The following is a 16,194-nucleotide window of genomic DNA, read 5'->3' on the forward strand; positions in this document are numbered from 1 at the left end:
GTCTCAGGTCCCACACCACCAGGTTTGAGACCATTTATTACCCTTAAGTCCAAATAATAAATAATATTATTAACATAATAATATTTATTATAATATTATTAATGTCCCACAAGGTGCAGTGAAAAAGTTGTCTTGCATGTTGTTCGTACACGTCATTACACAAAGAATAAAATAAAGCAATTACAATGCAAAATGAAGTGTAAAAACTGACAAAAAAGTGCAGAGCAAGTAAATTATAAATTGCCAGATCATAACAAGGTAGATTGTGAGATTGAGTCCATTTTAATGTACGAGTGGTCCATTCCAGGATCTGGTAACAGTCGGATAGAGCTCGGCACTATGTGCCTTCAGGCTTTGTATCATCCGCCCAGTGGGAGTGTGGAGAAGAGTGAACGTTCTTGATTCTGCGGGCTGCTTTACCGGGGAACAAAGACAGAGGAGAGGTTTGTTCCTATGATGTCCTGAGCTGCGTCCACCACTCTCAGCAGCTTCTTGCGGTCACGTGCACGATAATAAGCTTATTAGAGCAGCAAGTGTCCTGATGAAGGTTTTCAACCCAAAACGTTGCCTAAAGAGTTCCCTCCACAGTTGCTGCTTGATCCTCTGAGTTCCTCCGCCACCTTGTTTGTTGCTGCACATCGCCGCAGTCCCTACTGAGTGTCATGCCTTCCTGAAAAGAAGAAACATTTTTTATTAAATAAAAAATATTTACAAGACCAAACCATGCAATGTCTTTTTACTCTTATATTCATAGTCAATTCTTTCGGTACTGTTCCATTGTATTCATTAAAACCAATAGGACTTGTGTCACTCATGTGGTCCCCTGGGATGGTACATTACCACAATAATAGATTGTGGTAACCAACCAGACCCTTCCTTCTGCAGCACTGTGTGTACTGTGGCCTTCGTGAAGAGAAGGAACAAAATTGCAGCAGTAGTAGGTTCTACTTTAAGATGGCACTGGTTAAGCACAGCGACTACTTGCCAGTAACAAACAAGACAAACAAAATGACTAACTACTTTATTAATCATACTCTATGTGAAAAACGGCCTCTGCAATCAATAGCCTGTGACCTCCCTTTCGGAGTTGAGCTTTTGGACCGCCTGCATGAGCTGGCATTTTTGCGGTGTGAGCTGAAATCTCGAAGGCGCAGGATGGTTGCGGTGGGGTGCGTATGTGCCAAAATGAGATGGTGATTCCCCCACCTGAAAGCAGGCCAGGGGCCAATGTTTGTCCATTGCTGAAGTGGAAGCAATTCAATGTGGCAGATCCGAGGTGAGGCAAGCGGAGGCAAGGCAGGGTCAAGGCGGAGGGGCCTAGGCTCAGGCCCGAGAGTGAGGAAAGACCAGAGGTTTGATCGAGTTAAGTGCGAGGCCAAATTGGAAAGGACGGTTTCAGGCTGAGTCAAGGCAGTGGGTCCAGACCCAAGAGCGCATCGAAGCAGCTGGACTCGGGTGTAAGGGACGGGCTGCATCAGCTCCCTGATCCGTGAGGTTTACTCGCCTCTGCGCTGAGCTGATGACTGCAGTGATGAATTGGTTTCGTGATTGTGGAGTCACCTTGGTGAATTTCAGTTCTGAATATTATTAGCTTACTTTTATTGTTTGCATAATTTGGTTTTTTTTATGCACATTGGGTGCTTGACATCGGGTCCTCTTTTTATAAAATGGGTTCTATTAAGTTTCTTTCTTTTGTGGCTGGCTGTGAGGAGGTTGTATACAGGGTATGCACTTTGATAATAAATGGATGTTGAACTTTGAACTTCTGTAATGTGTGAGGTGGTAAGAATGCAGACTGGGAGTTAGCTTTTCTCCAGAGCTTTTATACCTAGCACAACTCTGCAGCCCAACGGTTTATGAATATGAATTCAGAGTCCAACACAGCTAATTAAAGGCAGTGTGTGTGTGGCCTCCGTCGGTCGTGGTCGACCATGGGTACTGCGCCTCTGGTAGGCGCTAGAGAGTGGCCTCTCCAGGGCGCAAGGTAGGGCAGAGTTGATATGGAGATCCGTCTGTTGCCCAGGCAGTGGGACCCCCCCTGTCCATGCTGATGACAGGTCCAAAGGAACGACGGAAGTCGATACAGTTTGGTGTCAGCAGCATCGCAGGAGTTGCCGTGCCGGTTTACCCAAGCTGCCATCTGTGGTTAACGAGCCCCATCTGCCCGGAGAAACTGGTTTCAAGGCGCCAAAGGCCCACCTTTGCCCCTTCTCCTGTCAGTGAGAACAGCTCCGCCGGGCATAAGATGCCACAAGTGAAGGCCCGGAATTGGACTTGGTTGTCAGAGGCTGTTTGAGACGCACGCCATGAAGAGCATTTGTTTAGCAGTGGGAGCTCGTCCCCACTCCCACCTTTTGGCTATGACTACCTTTTGAGCAAAGGCAGTGAAGGTTTAAGAAAAGAGGGAAGTTTGAAAGACACAGGTCTTTTGTAACAGTGTGGAATGTCAGTGAAGAAGAATGCAGCATAGATGTGCCAGATTCTGCAAACTCTCTTCGAGAAGAAGTGTTAATCCACTTATTTTAACAGGGCAGCACCTCCACAAAATAGCACAGAGTGGAATTTCAGATGTGCATGTGATGTAAGTATTTATGGGAAAAGTCACAGAGAGCAAGAGGGCGGCCAAGGGGAAGGAAAAGGTGAGAGGCTAGAGAACAGTGAGAGAGATCAGCACTGTGATTTCAGCTGCGCAACGTGGATTGGGGATTTCAGAAATCAGGACATCATTAAGGACGCCTATCACCCAGGACATGCCCTCTTCTCAGTACTACCATCAGAGAGAAGGTACGGGAGCCTGAAGACATGCACGCGACATTTCAGGAACAACTTCTTGCTCTCTACCACCAGATTTCTGAACATTCCATGAACCCATGAACACCATTCACTGTTTTTGTGCTACTTATTTATTTATTGTATATATTTCTTATTGTAATTTATGGTGTATTTTATCTTTTGCACTGTTCTGTTGCCGTAAGAAGAACAAGTTTCACTCCACATGGCTGGGTTGAGTTGTTCTCCAATCTTGGCAGTTTACTTGCAATCATTTCATCACCATGTGAGGAGACATTGTTGGCGCACGGTTGACTGTGGTGTGCTCTCCAGAAGCTTGGCCTTTATATACTTTTCAATCAGCTGATTGGACGCCATTTCAGAAACTCAATTGTGATGTGGGGAGGAAATCTCATCGTGGATTGGCTGCGTGGTGAACTTTGTGCCAAGCATTCGGAGGACACGCTACATTCAACGGTGCACTGATGATGTCTCCTCATCTGGTGATGAGACACTTGTAAGTATATTGCCAAGATCAGAGAACAGCTCAACATTACTTTCACCACATATGTCAGTGACATTTACACCACACGCTGCACCCGCAAAGCTAACAGTATTGCAAAGGACCCGACGCACCCCTCACACAAACACTTCTCCCTCGTGCCATCTGGCAAAAGGTACCGAAGCATTCAGGGTCTCACAACCAGACTGTGCAACAGTTTCTTCCCTGAAGCCATCAGGCTCCTCGATACCCAGAGGCTAGACTGACATCTACATCATTTATTATTATATTGTAATTTGCCCTCTACTGTGCCTATTGTCTTGTTTATTAATTATTGTACTGCCCTGCACTGCTTTGTGCACTTTATGTAGTCCTGTGCAGGTTTGTAGTCTAATGCAGTTTTTATGTTGTTTTATGTAGTCTGGTGTAGCCTTGTGATGTCTCACATAGTCTAATGTAGTTTTGTGTTGTTTCATGTAGCACCAGGGTCTTGGGGGAACGTTGTTTCATTTTTACTGTGTACTGTACCAGTAGCTTATGGTCGAAATGACAATAAACTTGACTTGACTTGGCTTGATAATAAAACTGATTCTGATTCTGAGCAACAAAAATAGAAGATCTCAAAGATTCTGCAAGAATGAGGCTCATTCCATTGCATGAGCTGGAGGGATGATATAAAGGGAGAAAGGGAGATTGAGTAGGAGGATGGGAACTATAGGGTGCAGAGGCAACACTGACACACAGCTGTTATTTATTTTCATTTTTTATTTATTGAGATACAGCATGGAACAGGACTTTACAGCCTTTTGAGCTGCACCGCCCAGCAATCCCCCAATTTAACACTAGCCTAATCGTGGGACAATTTACAATGACCAATTAACCTACCAACCTGTACATCCTTGGATTGTGGGAGGAAACCGGAGCACCAGGAGGAAACCCACATGGTCATCTGGAGAACGTTCAAACTCCTTACAGGCAGCAGTGGGAATTGAACCTGGGTCTCCGGTACTGTAAAGCATTGTGCTAACCACTACGTTACCATACCGTGATAGAGCTGCTACTTTGCACACCAGTGATCTGGCTCCAATCTGCCTTCCAGTGCTGTCAGTGTGGAGTTTACACAGTCTTCCCTTTGACCTTGTCTACTTGCCTTCAGGAGTCGTTGGATTTTGTTCCATGTCCCAAAGATGTGTTGTTTGGAAGGTTACTAGGGTGAAGTAGATTGATCCTAGTCATTGAATGGGGAAAGTTGACAGAAATACGGGGAGAATAATGTATAAGGACATAGAGAACATAGAGCTATTCAGCACAGTACGGACCCATCAGCCCTCAATATTGTACCAAGCCTTCCCTCCCATGTAGCCTTCTATTTTCCTTTCATCCATGTGCCCATTGAAGAGTTTCTTAACCCTTACATACTATTCATATTCTATACCTTCACAGTATGGTCCAGGTCAATTTGACCCGGCCCAAGAATTCCCTCATAGCAAGTGTCTATACCAAATTTTAAACCATGAATCTATTTAGAATGTATAAATAGTCTGTCTGATGTTAATAAATGTGTGATTAATCCTTAATTAATGTTTCAGAGATCTAAAATCCATTTCAATGGATACAGGTCGAATTTGACCCGGAACTGCCTCAATGTACAAAAATTTGTAGCACTGTACATAAGTATAACATTTTAAAATATTTTTATTTTTGTGCATTTTGGGCCACTTTAGGAAAAGTCATCAAATTTCAGCTAAAAATGGCATTTGGGGTGTTTTTACTGCTGTCAAATGTCAAAACGGGTCAGATTTGACCCGAACAGTATGTAAGGGTTAAATATCCCTAATGAATCTGCCTCTACCACCACCCCTGGCAGGGTGTTCTATGCACCCACCACTCTCTGTGTGTGAAAACCTACCTCTGACATTTCCCTTTCCTGATGAAAGATCTTGCCCCAAAACGGCAATTCTTTATTCTCCATAGATGCTAACTGACCTGCTGAGTTCCTCTGCATTTTGTGTGTGTTACTCTGACATTCCCCCCCACCCCCCCCCCATGCTTCCTTCCAGTCACATTAAGATTATGCTCTCCCACATTAGCCATTTCTTTCCTGGTAAAAAGTCTCTGGCTGTGTGAAGACTGACTGAACCCCAGCCCACATTTGATCCTGGACCAGGGCTCGAGAACTCTCCTGGTGAAGGGAGTCGACCCAAAATGTCAAGTGTTTATTCCCCTCCATGGACGCTGCCTGACTTGCTGAGTTCCTGAAGTGAGCGTTTTAGCAGTTACAGAATCCCTTGCGCTCTGGAACTCTCCTGTTGCTGGGTCAAGCCTGTTGGCACTGATAGAGTAAACTAAAGGCTGAATAGACACAGGGACAGACCCCTGGAATTCAATGAATTGCACTCATTGGACCCAAAGCATGCAGAGTAAAAATCAGCGGAGCATCACCTGAATGAAGCTGTTACTGCAGCTCAAAAATAAATTTAAAATACTCTTTTCAAATGTAATACCAAAAATAGAATAAAACAGAGAGAAGGACTGAAGCTGAAAATAAAAATGTTTGGCATGCGAAGTCTTCAAGCGTACGCATCGATTTTTTGCTGGCAAATGTCAGGCTCAGGATAAACAAGTGAAAATCTGCAGATGCTGGAAATCCAAGCAATACACACAAAATGCTGGCGGGACTCAGCAGGACTGGCGGCATCTATGGAGAAGAGCACGGTCGACGTTTCGGGCCGAGACGCTTCGTCAGGACCGGAGACAAAGAGATGACAAGTCAGAGTAAGACGGTGGGGGAGGGGAGGGAGAAATATAAGGCAGTAGGTGATAGGTGTAACCGGGAGAGAGGGAGTGGTGAAGTAAAGAGCTGGGAAGGGCGGCAGAGATCACAGTGAGAGAGGGATTCACTGAACTCCTGTGGAAGGGAAAATTCAACATTCTTCAGTGTAGGCATCCCTGGAAGAGACTTCACACTGTAGTAATCCAATCATAAACAAGATAAAATCTGCAGATGCTGGAAATCCAAGCAACACACACAAAATGCTGGAGGAACTCAGCAGGTGAGACGGCGTCAAAGGAAAAGAGTAAACCGTCTTCCAGGGATGCCAACCCTGAAGAAGTTTAAATTTTCCCTTCGATGGGAGTTCAGTGAAACCCTCTCTCACTGCTCCCCCTCTGTGACCTCTGCTGCCCTTCCCAGTTCTTTACTTCACCCCTCCCCCTCTCCCGGTTTCACCTATCACCTTGTACTCTTCCTTCCCTCCCCCACCTTCTTACTCTTACTTGTCATCATTTTTCTTCAGTCAATCTGGAGGGTCTTGACCCGAAACGTCAACTGTTTACTCTTTTCCATTGATGGTGCCTGGCCTGCTGAGTTTGTGTGTGTTGTTTACACCCAGGATTAGTGGGATTGGGTTATTTGGTTACCACAAATTTCTCCTCAAGATCAAGATCAAGATTCAAGATTGGTTGATGTCATTTCCTGTACACAAGTGTAAAGGAGAACAAAATAATTGTTAATCCAGATTCAATGCGGCACAAAGAAACACGATAAAATAAAGATCACAATAATAACAAAAATACAATAAATATAACTACATAAGATAGCTTATATACATAGATTGATAATATGTCCATAAAGTGGTGCTAGGCACAGGAGTGTCTGTACATAAGTTGATTCTGACAGGAAATGATAAAGTAGTGGTGGTGGAGTGTGTGGAGGACTGGGTTTGTGGGTGGAGGTGTTAATCAGCCTTACTGCTTGGAAACAATAACTGTTTTTGAGTCTGGTAGTCCTGGCATGGATGCTGCCTAGTCTCCCCTCTGTCCAGTCCTGGAGCAGGGTGGGTGGGATCTTTCATGATGTTACTGGCCCTTGACTTGCACCTATCTGTGTAGATGTTCTTGATGGCCATTAGTATAATTGGCAGGATATCCAAGGAGAGATGGTGAGGAGGGGAAAGCATGTTGAGTTGATGGGCATTCAGGGAAGAGAGAGAGCGATTGTAAGAGAGCAAGGTAGAGTTGATCCCCTGCTGTGAAATTGAGCTTGCAGACTATTATTGATATTCAGAGAAAAATGTTTTAAGTTACAGCCAACAGCAAACAAGTGGCATATTTACTGCCAACCTTATGTAGTAATCTAAATTCAATCGACTATATTCTTCCAGCAAATGAGTGTGTATGTGTGTGTGAGTGTGTGTGCGTGTGTGAGTGTGTGTGCGTGTGTGTGTTTGCTTGACTGGGGTCTAAACCATGTATCTGCCTAACACCAAACCCTTCACAAAGCCCCATTCCTGATCATCACCCTACCCTGTCCTTGTTTTAGACCTTGATCCTTTTAAAATGTTGAGGTGTGACCGCCCTGATTCACTTTGAGGCAGTCTCCAACATTCTATTCTCCAAAGCTTCAAAGGGCATAACTTATACTTATGCCTCTTTACACGGGTTTAAGGTTAAGTAATACCACAATTGTAAAAACCACACCCATATCTGAGAACCTCTCCCAATTCCACTCTACCATAATCTCTGTAAAGTTCTTCAGTGACATAATCTCTGAAGTTTCCTTTGACGCACCACAATCCCACCACAAGCCTTACCTTCAGCAGCCAAAACAATAAACTCTGAAATGTTTTCCTTTACGTCCATAACACTCTTTCCTCCTTCAAGTCTTTTTAATGCTTGCTTTGCCTAAGCTTTTCACCCGCTGCCTTATAATCTATTTATGTTGCTTGTTACTTGTTGTCAGTTTTTATTCCGATAACAAGCTTTGGAATATTTTGCTAGGTTCAGGGCACAATATAAATCATAGCAAATTGTAAGTATTTTAAGCATATTTGAATGCATGTGCCTGAACAAATATCTCTGTTTGTATATAAGCACACATGTGCGCGTGATGTTTGGAAACTGAAATTTGGGTGGGAATGAAAAATGAGCATGACAGCAACTGATAATTATTAAAGTTCAAAATTCAAAGTACATTTATTATCAAAGAATTTATATTATATACAACCTTGAGATTCATCTCCTTACAGCCACAAAACAAAGAAGCTGATTAGAACCCATTATAAAAAAAGGATGTCAAACACCCAATATGCAGAAAAAACAAATAGTTCAAATGATAAAATATGTAAATAGCATTTAGAACTCAAGTTCACAAAAGTGAGTCACAGCCCCGAAGCCAGTCGTCACTGCAGCCGATTCAGGAGCCCATTAGTTGCAGGCCACAGTCTCAGTTCAGTGCAGAGATGGATAAATCTCGCAGAGCAGTGAGCTGAAAACTGCCTTGTCTTTTGCTTTTGGCCCCAACTACCTTGACCTTTTCAATCTGGCCCGGGTGCTTAAGTCAGCGAGACCTCTGTTCATTCCTCACTCTTGGGCCGATGGCCTAACTCTGCTCCAGCGTCTTACGGTCTTATGGGCCTGGGCCCCACTGGCTCGACTCAGCTTCATCTCAGTTCAGCAAGTCCACTCCAGCAGCCAAACATTGGCTCGTTCCCCACTCTTAGACCTGGGCGCTGCCACCTCGATTCAAACAGTACAAGCCATAACTGTCCTGCACCTTCTAGATTTCAGTTCAAAGCACAAAACTGCCAAGTTGTACAGGTGGTTCAAAAGCCTGACTCTGAAAGAGAAGTTACAGGCTATTGATTGTGATGATCATTTTCAACAAAAAGTGAGGTTAATAAAGTGGTTAATAGTTGTTTTTGCTGCCAGTAAAAACAGAGGCTGTGGATGTTGTGTATTTGGATTTTCAGAAGGCCTTTGATAAGGTGCCGCATAAGAGGCTGCTTTATAAGATGAGGGCCCATGGAATTACAGGCAAGATATTGGAATGGGTGGAGCATTGGCTGATAAGGCAGAAAGCAAAGGGTGGGAATAAAGGGATCCTATTCTGGTTGGTTGCCGGTTACTAGGGGTGTTCCACAGGGGTCGCTGTTGGGGCCGCTTCTTTTTACACTGTATATTGATGATTTAGATTATGGATTGAATGGTTTTGTGGTTAAATTTGCGGATGACACCAAGTTAGGTGGAGGAGCAGGAAGTGTTGAAGAAACGGAAAGGTTGCAGAGAGACTTGGTCAGTTTAGGAAAGTTGGCAAAGAAACGGCAAATGAGATACAATGTTGAGAAATGTACGGTTGTACATTTTGGAAGAAGAAATAATCGGGCAGATTATTATTTAGATGGGGAGAAAATTCAAAAATCGGAAGTGCAAAGGGACTTGGGGTTCCTCATGCTGGATACCCTAAAAGTTACCCACCAGGTTGGATCGGCAGTAAGGAAAGCGAATGTTATGTTGGCATTCATTTCAAGAGGAATAGTGTGTAAGAGTAAGGAGGTGTTGATGAGGCTCTATGGGGAACTGGTGAGACCTCATTTGGAATACTGTGTGCAGTTTTGGGCCCCCTATCTTAGAAGGGATGTATTGATGTTGGAGAGAGTTCAGAGAAGATTCACGAGGATGATTCTTGGAATGCAGGGGCTAACATATGAGGAGCGTTTGTCGGCTCTTGGACTGTATTCATTAGAGTATAGAAGAATGAGAGGGGATCTCATAGAAACATTTGGAATGTTGAAAGGGTTGGACAGAGTAGATGTGGAAAAGGCTGTTTGCCTTGGTGGGTGAGTCCACCAAGACAAGGACAAGAGGCCACAGTCTTAGAATTAGAGGGCACCTATTTAAAACAGAGATGAGGAGAACTTTTTTTAGCCAGAGGGTCGTGGATTTATGGAATTTGTTGCCACATACAGCTGTGGAGGCCTGCTCATTGAGGGTGTTTAAGGAGGAGATTGATAGGTATCTAATTAGTCAGGATATGGGGAAGAAGCCAGAAATTGGAACTAGATGGGGAATAGTTTAGCTCATGGTGGAGTGGTGGAGCAGACTCTATGGGCCGAATGGCCTACATCTGCTCCTTTGTCTTGTGATCTTGTGACTGTGTGTTACTAGTGCCATTTTAAAGTAGATCCATTATGTGAAAATCTCCGAAGCTTCCATGATCCTTGGCTAGGGAAGAAGGAATATCAAGTCCGTTTACTCCCTGAACAACCTGCGAGACAAGACAAGCAGAGAGGAATGAATGACCCTAGCTGGGCTTAGCACTGCATTTGCCTTCCCCAAACCCACACTCACTCCTTCCAGCCCCACCCCAGTACCATACACTGTAAAAGGAAAAAATAATTTGGTGGCACTTGTTTTTTGAAGATAAAGAAAGGTTAGCTTTGTTTGTCACATAAGCATTGAAACCTCGAAACATACAATGAAATGTATGCTTCAATGACTAATTCAGTCTGAGGATGTTCTGGGGGCAGCTTGCAAGTGTCGGCATGATTCTAGCGCCAACATAGCATGCCAACAACTTTCTAATCCTAACCCATATATCTTTGGAGAATGGGAGGAAACCGGAGCACTTGGAGGAAATCCACATGGTCACAGAGAGAACGTGCAGACTCCTTACAGGCAGCAGTGGGAATTGAACCATAAATGCTAGCACTGTAGAGCAACGTGCTAAGCACTATGCTATAATGATGCCACTCAGACTCAAACGTGAAGCAATACTTTGAAACCTCCTTGAGCCCCAGTGCCATCAAGATAAAAGGAAGGACACATGCACAAAGCGCTGGAGGATAGGCAGTGACTATGGAGAGGAATGTTTCCGGCTGACAACCTTCAACAAGAACGGAAGGGAAGGGGAAGAAGCTAGAAGGATGAATAAGTCCGAGGAAGCCTATTAGCTCTGGTAAACAAGTTGTCAACGATTTCACATCAAAGAACGAGGCTTTGACATATTGATGGTCTATGTTGCAGCGGCAAAGCCATGTGTATTAATATAAAGGTTGTGCAAGAGCCAGCTGTCTGCCCTGAACCGCTTCCAAATTTGGCTGCATACTGCAGGCTAGTACAAGGACATGAGACTGGTATATCATCATTGTGGCATTGAAGTAAATCAGCTCAGTCTTTGTTACTGCAGTTAATTTAAAACTATGTTAAGTCTGCGTGGGTGGTGAAAAGTCAGAACATGCTAACCTCCCTCATATATTAAATCCTAGGACCTATTAACAATCTGATTTGGCGTGGTCACACATAGTGTGTCCTTTGCCAGTTCTCTCTCTCCTCATCTTCTCTTGCTGGTTAGAACACCCTCATCCAACCAAAAAAGTAATCAATGACTCCTACCCTTCAGTTGTATTACTGCTAAGCTCTTAGAGAAGCATATCCAGGTCGTGACGACAGTATACCAACCCATGAGCTATTTTTGCTCTGTATTTACAGAACTGATTTAATTTAATTTTTTAAAAAGATATACAGTCCTGTGCAAAAGTCTTAGGCACATTGGTATAGCTAGGGTGCCTAAGACTTTTGCACAGTACAGTATTTGTCATTGTGGCGCAGAGGACATGTTTGTAAATCTGGCAGGAATAAAGGATGTTGGGAATGGTGAGGGTGGAGCGCCGCAGGAGAAGGTGGGACGGGTGACAGAGAAGGAATGCCAGGAGGAGCTGGAGGTAGGGGAAGTTAGGAAAGATGTCATCATAGATTTTTGTAGACCCAGGTGACTTCTTGCAGTTGGTCTGCAAAAAAACAGTTTATTCTTTTCTCATGTCTTCCTTTTCCTTTTTAAGGTGGCTGTGGATCTGTTGGAGTCCGTAATCCACAGCCACAGCTCAAACTACGGTTCTCTGCAAGCAGTGGGTTCTCAGACTGGCCAGGTAGCCTGGATTTTCAAAGCTTCAGGAGCGGCTTTGGAAGACGTGCGCTTTTGGGGAGCAGCCTTGTGAATGAACCGATTCCTCACAGATTTCATCGACTGAAGCATCGTGGAAGGCGTTGTACACCTGTTGTCGAGTGAAGCCCCCCCCCGGACTCGAGAGATCCCTTTCCCTCTCTCTCTCTTTTGATGTGGCTGGTACTCAAGTCGAGGGACTCGGAGAAGAAAGGTGCAAGATTGCAACACAGGTACAGCGAGTTGCTGATCTCCCAGTCTCGTTGTTGCAGGAGTGATCTCTCTATCCCTCACTAGTGAGAAAGACTGTCAGAAACACCGAAGTGCTGGGTTATGGACTGTAGTTTTTGATAGACTCAAAATCAAAGTCTTTTTGGGGGCTTTTGCTATTGCTTGCATGTTGGGGGGTGGGTCAGTTCTTCTACTGATACAAATGGGGAGAGGGGGAGGGGAAGGTAGGGCTGGTGTTTCTGCTTTGGGATTCTGATGATTCTATCATTCATTCTTTGGGTTTTATTGTGCTGTGAACGTTTCTGTGAAGAGTAAGAATTTTGGGTTGTGTACTGTATACCATCTCTAATATTAAATTGAACCATTTGAACTATTTGAACCCGGAGTGGGGGGAGTGTGGTGCAGGTGCAGACACACCCAGCCCTGAGATACCAGGCAAAGTCATTAGATTCCAAACAATTGGTTTATTGATCATTACAAAATGTCTTTCTGGTGCCTCCTGCTCCCTCCCCTCTCCTTTCCCCCCCTTTCCCGACCATGATTCCCCTCTCCCTGCCACTTTCATTTTCAGTCCACACCAGAGACCCATATCAGAATCAGGTTTGCCATCACTCACATATGCGATGAAATTAGGTTTTTTTTTGCAGCAGTACAGTGCAATACATAAAATTCCTGCAGTACTGTGCAAAAGTCTTAGGCATCCCAGCTGTATACACATGCCCAAGACTTTTGCACAGTACTGTATGTATTTTTAATTGCAATTTAAAGTTTTTTTCGTATTGCACAGTACTTCTGCTGCATATTTCATGACCTATGTCAGTTATATTAAACCTGATTTTGATTCTGAGTTACAACTCAGCTCACATTTCACTCCCTGACACAAGTTGCCCAGCAGAGAGGTGATGTTGCAAAAGGAACGGAAAGATCCAACGACAAAATCATCAGCCTTTTGTCAGCTAAGAAAATACTGTCCAGACTCTTGGAAAGCACAGAGAGGGAATGAACCAGTGGCCCTGGTGCAGTACGAGCCACTTACAATGGGGCAGGCTGTCTGACGTTTGTCATCTGTACACAGGACCGTGCTTTTTCTTCCAGTGCGGCAGCTGGATGCAGCCTTCCTACAGGAGACTGGCTCCTAGTTCATGAGCACGTCCCTGATCTCTGCCAGAGCCATGAACCCAGCTGTGCACGACAGAATGGCTTTGAAAGCCAGCGAGACCCTAGCCCCCCCAGGCTGACCAGCTTACATTGATTGTGATCATTCTGACATACTTGAAAATTGTTTTAAAGCAGCTTTATTCACTAAAACTCTTCACTTTTTTTTTCTAGGCAGCTGATTTCTCCTGTTCAGTGGAGTTACTGTAATTGTTCTAGCTAACCAGATGTGAACTTAATGGCTGGATTTCCTGGCAGAATACTCGGAGACCTGTGCTGTACTTGAGCTTGTGTGGCAGCTCAGAGGTGCAGCTGGCAGAGGCAGTGCTCAGAGCTTCTCATCCTGGGTTCGATCCTGACCACTGGTGCTCTCCATTGGGAGTTTGCATGTTCTTGCTGCGATTCATAGTTCTTTCGGATGCTCCAGTTTCCTCCAAAGATGTGTGTGTTGAGAGGTTAAATGGCTATTGTAAATTATCTCTGGTGAGAAGGAAAGGTTACCTTTATTTGTCGTATAAACATGGAAATATACAGTGATCTGTGTCATTTGCATCAAAGCAAATCAGCGAGGATCATGCTGGGTGAGGGGAGCCTGTACGTGTCATCGTACTTCTGGCGCCAATTTAGCATCCCCCCCCAACCAACTGATGCTGACCATACGTCTTTGGAATGTTGGACGTAGCCAGAGCACCAAGAAGAAACCCACGTGGTCACGGTGACGATGCACAAACTCCTTACAGACAGTGGTGGGAATTGAACCCCAATCAGTGATTGCTGGCACTGGACAGTAAAGGGATTGCACTGACCACTAAGCCACCATGCTACCCAAGGCGTAGGGTGAGTTGGTAGAATTTGAAGTAACACACACAAAATGCTAGAGAAACTCAGCAGGTCAGGCAGCATCTATGGAGGGGAATAAACAGTTGACGTTATGGACCAAGAACGTTCATTAGGACCTGGATTTCCCACACCTGCAGAATCTCTTGAGTTTATGGATAGAACTTGAGGAGGGGTTGATGAAAATTTCAGAGCACAGAATAGGTAAGAAGATTTCAGAATAGGTTACTATATATGAGGGGTGATTGATAAATTAGTGGCCTGAGGTAGAAGGAGTCAGTTTTAGAAAACCTAGCACATTTATTTTTCAACATAGTCCCCTCCTACGTTTACACACTTAGTCCAGCGGTCGTGGAGCACACGGATCTTGGACCTCCAGAAAGTGTCCACCGATGGGGTGATCGATAAGTTTGTAGCCTAAGTTAGAAGATGAGTTATTTACTTCAAACTTTCTGCATAATCACTCAAAGAGTTGAACTGCATGTGCATGTAACTAGAGCTGTATAACTCATCTCCTTTTACCTTAGGCCACAAACTTATCAATCACCCCTGCTGTGGACACTTTCTGGAGGTCCAAGATCCGTATGCTCCACGACCGCTGGACTAAGTGTGTAAACGTAGGAGGGGACTATGTTGAAAAATAAATATACTAGGTTTTCTAAAATTGACTCCTTCTACCTTAGGTTACGAACTTATAAATCATCCCTGGTATATGGAGAAATGGGTTTGTCATGTGAAATGGGTTTGGCGATAGATCCAAGGTCAACAGGACAGTGCTCTGTCCTAGAGCGCTCTGCTCAGGAATAGCCAGTCATAAGCAGACTTGCCAGCAAATCTTGGCAGAAGTTCACACCCAACATGCCTCGCTCAGTGCCAGTCCTCATTTTGCGCACAGCTATGTACCTGCTTTCTAACAACTATGACTGAGTTCCCAGTCACATCCTCGGCAGCACTCGCTGCAGTCCGAAGAGTACGGTGGTGGTTCTGCAGTGGCTGAGTTGCCTGACCAGTAATTGAGAAGCGTTGACAAACAATCCAGAGATCCTGAGTTCAAGTCCTACCATGGAAATAAATTTGATTAATAATTATTTCAGGCTCGGATTACAACCTGAACCTGAAATTTGGAAAAGAAAACTGCAACAATTAGTTCAAAGTTCAATGCTCAAAGTAAATTTATTACCAAAGTACATATATGTCACCAAATACAACCTTGTGATTCATTTTCTTGTGGTTATTCTCAATAAACCCATAATAGAATAAAAACGATAACATATTCAATGAAGCACCACACCAACTTGGGTGTTCAGCTAGTGTGTAAAAGACACTGTGCAAATAAAAAAAGAAAATAATAATAATAATAATAATAAATAATTAAGAAATAAGTATCAAGAACATGAGGTGAAGAATTTTTGAAAGTGAGTCCATAGGTTGTGGGAGCATTTTGATGACGGGGCAAATGAAGACCAGTTTAAGATGGCACTACCGAAGACAGGCGACAGCTTACTGGTAGTCCAGAAGCAAAGGGATTCCATTAAAACCATTATTAACAACACTTTCTTTGAAGTAAATTGATTTGTTTTGTGTTTTTTTTCCTCTTTCCCTGTGGGCACTGGAGGAGGGGGGGGGGGGTTGGCCTTTTTTTTCTTTTTGATTGGGTTCTTTCAGATCGCTTGCTTTGTGACTGCCTGTAAGCAAACAAATTTTGACATTGTATAATTTATACATTCTTTGATAATAAATGCACCTTGAAACTTTGAAGTCGAGGAAATTTATCCCCTTTGGTACAAGAGCCTGATGGTTGAGGGGTAACAACTGTTCCTGAACTTGGTGGTGTGAGTCCTGAGACTCCTGCACCTATTTCCTGATGGTAGCAGCAAGAAGAGAGCATGACTTGAGTGGTGGGGGTCCCTGATGATGGATGCTGCTACTACTAATTTTTGTAGGATTTTCTATTCAAGGGCATTGGTGTTTCCATGCCAGG

The 16,194-nt window shown here is 44.0% G+C and overlaps 1 long non-coding RNA gene across 2 annotated transcripts; it reads left to right on the forward strand.

Annotated features, from left to right (window-relative positions):
- Window positions 1-1,099: 1,099 nt before the first annotated feature.
- LOC140739767 (uncharacterized) lies at window positions 1,100-15,971 on the forward strand. 2 transcript variants are annotated; one of them, XR_012101743.1, is made up of 3 exons: window positions 1,100-1,276; window positions 11,890-12,223; window positions 13,551-15,971. It is a non-coding gene; the product is annotated as an uncharacterized lncRNA (long non-coding RNA). The 2 variants fall into 2 exon arrangements; XR_012101744.1 differs by lacking the exon at window positions 1,100-1,276 and adding an exon at window positions 4,280-8,939.
- Window positions 15,972-16,194: the final 223 nt, after the last annotated feature.

This window comes from Hemitrygon akajei, chromosome 16 (genome assembly GCF_048418815.1).
Source record: "Hemitrygon akajei chromosome 16, sHemAka1.3, whole genome shotgun sequence".
NCBI classification, from domain to species: domain Eukaryota; kingdom Metazoa; phylum Chordata; class Chondrichthyes; order Myliobatiformes; family Dasyatidae; genus Hemitrygon; species Hemitrygon akajei.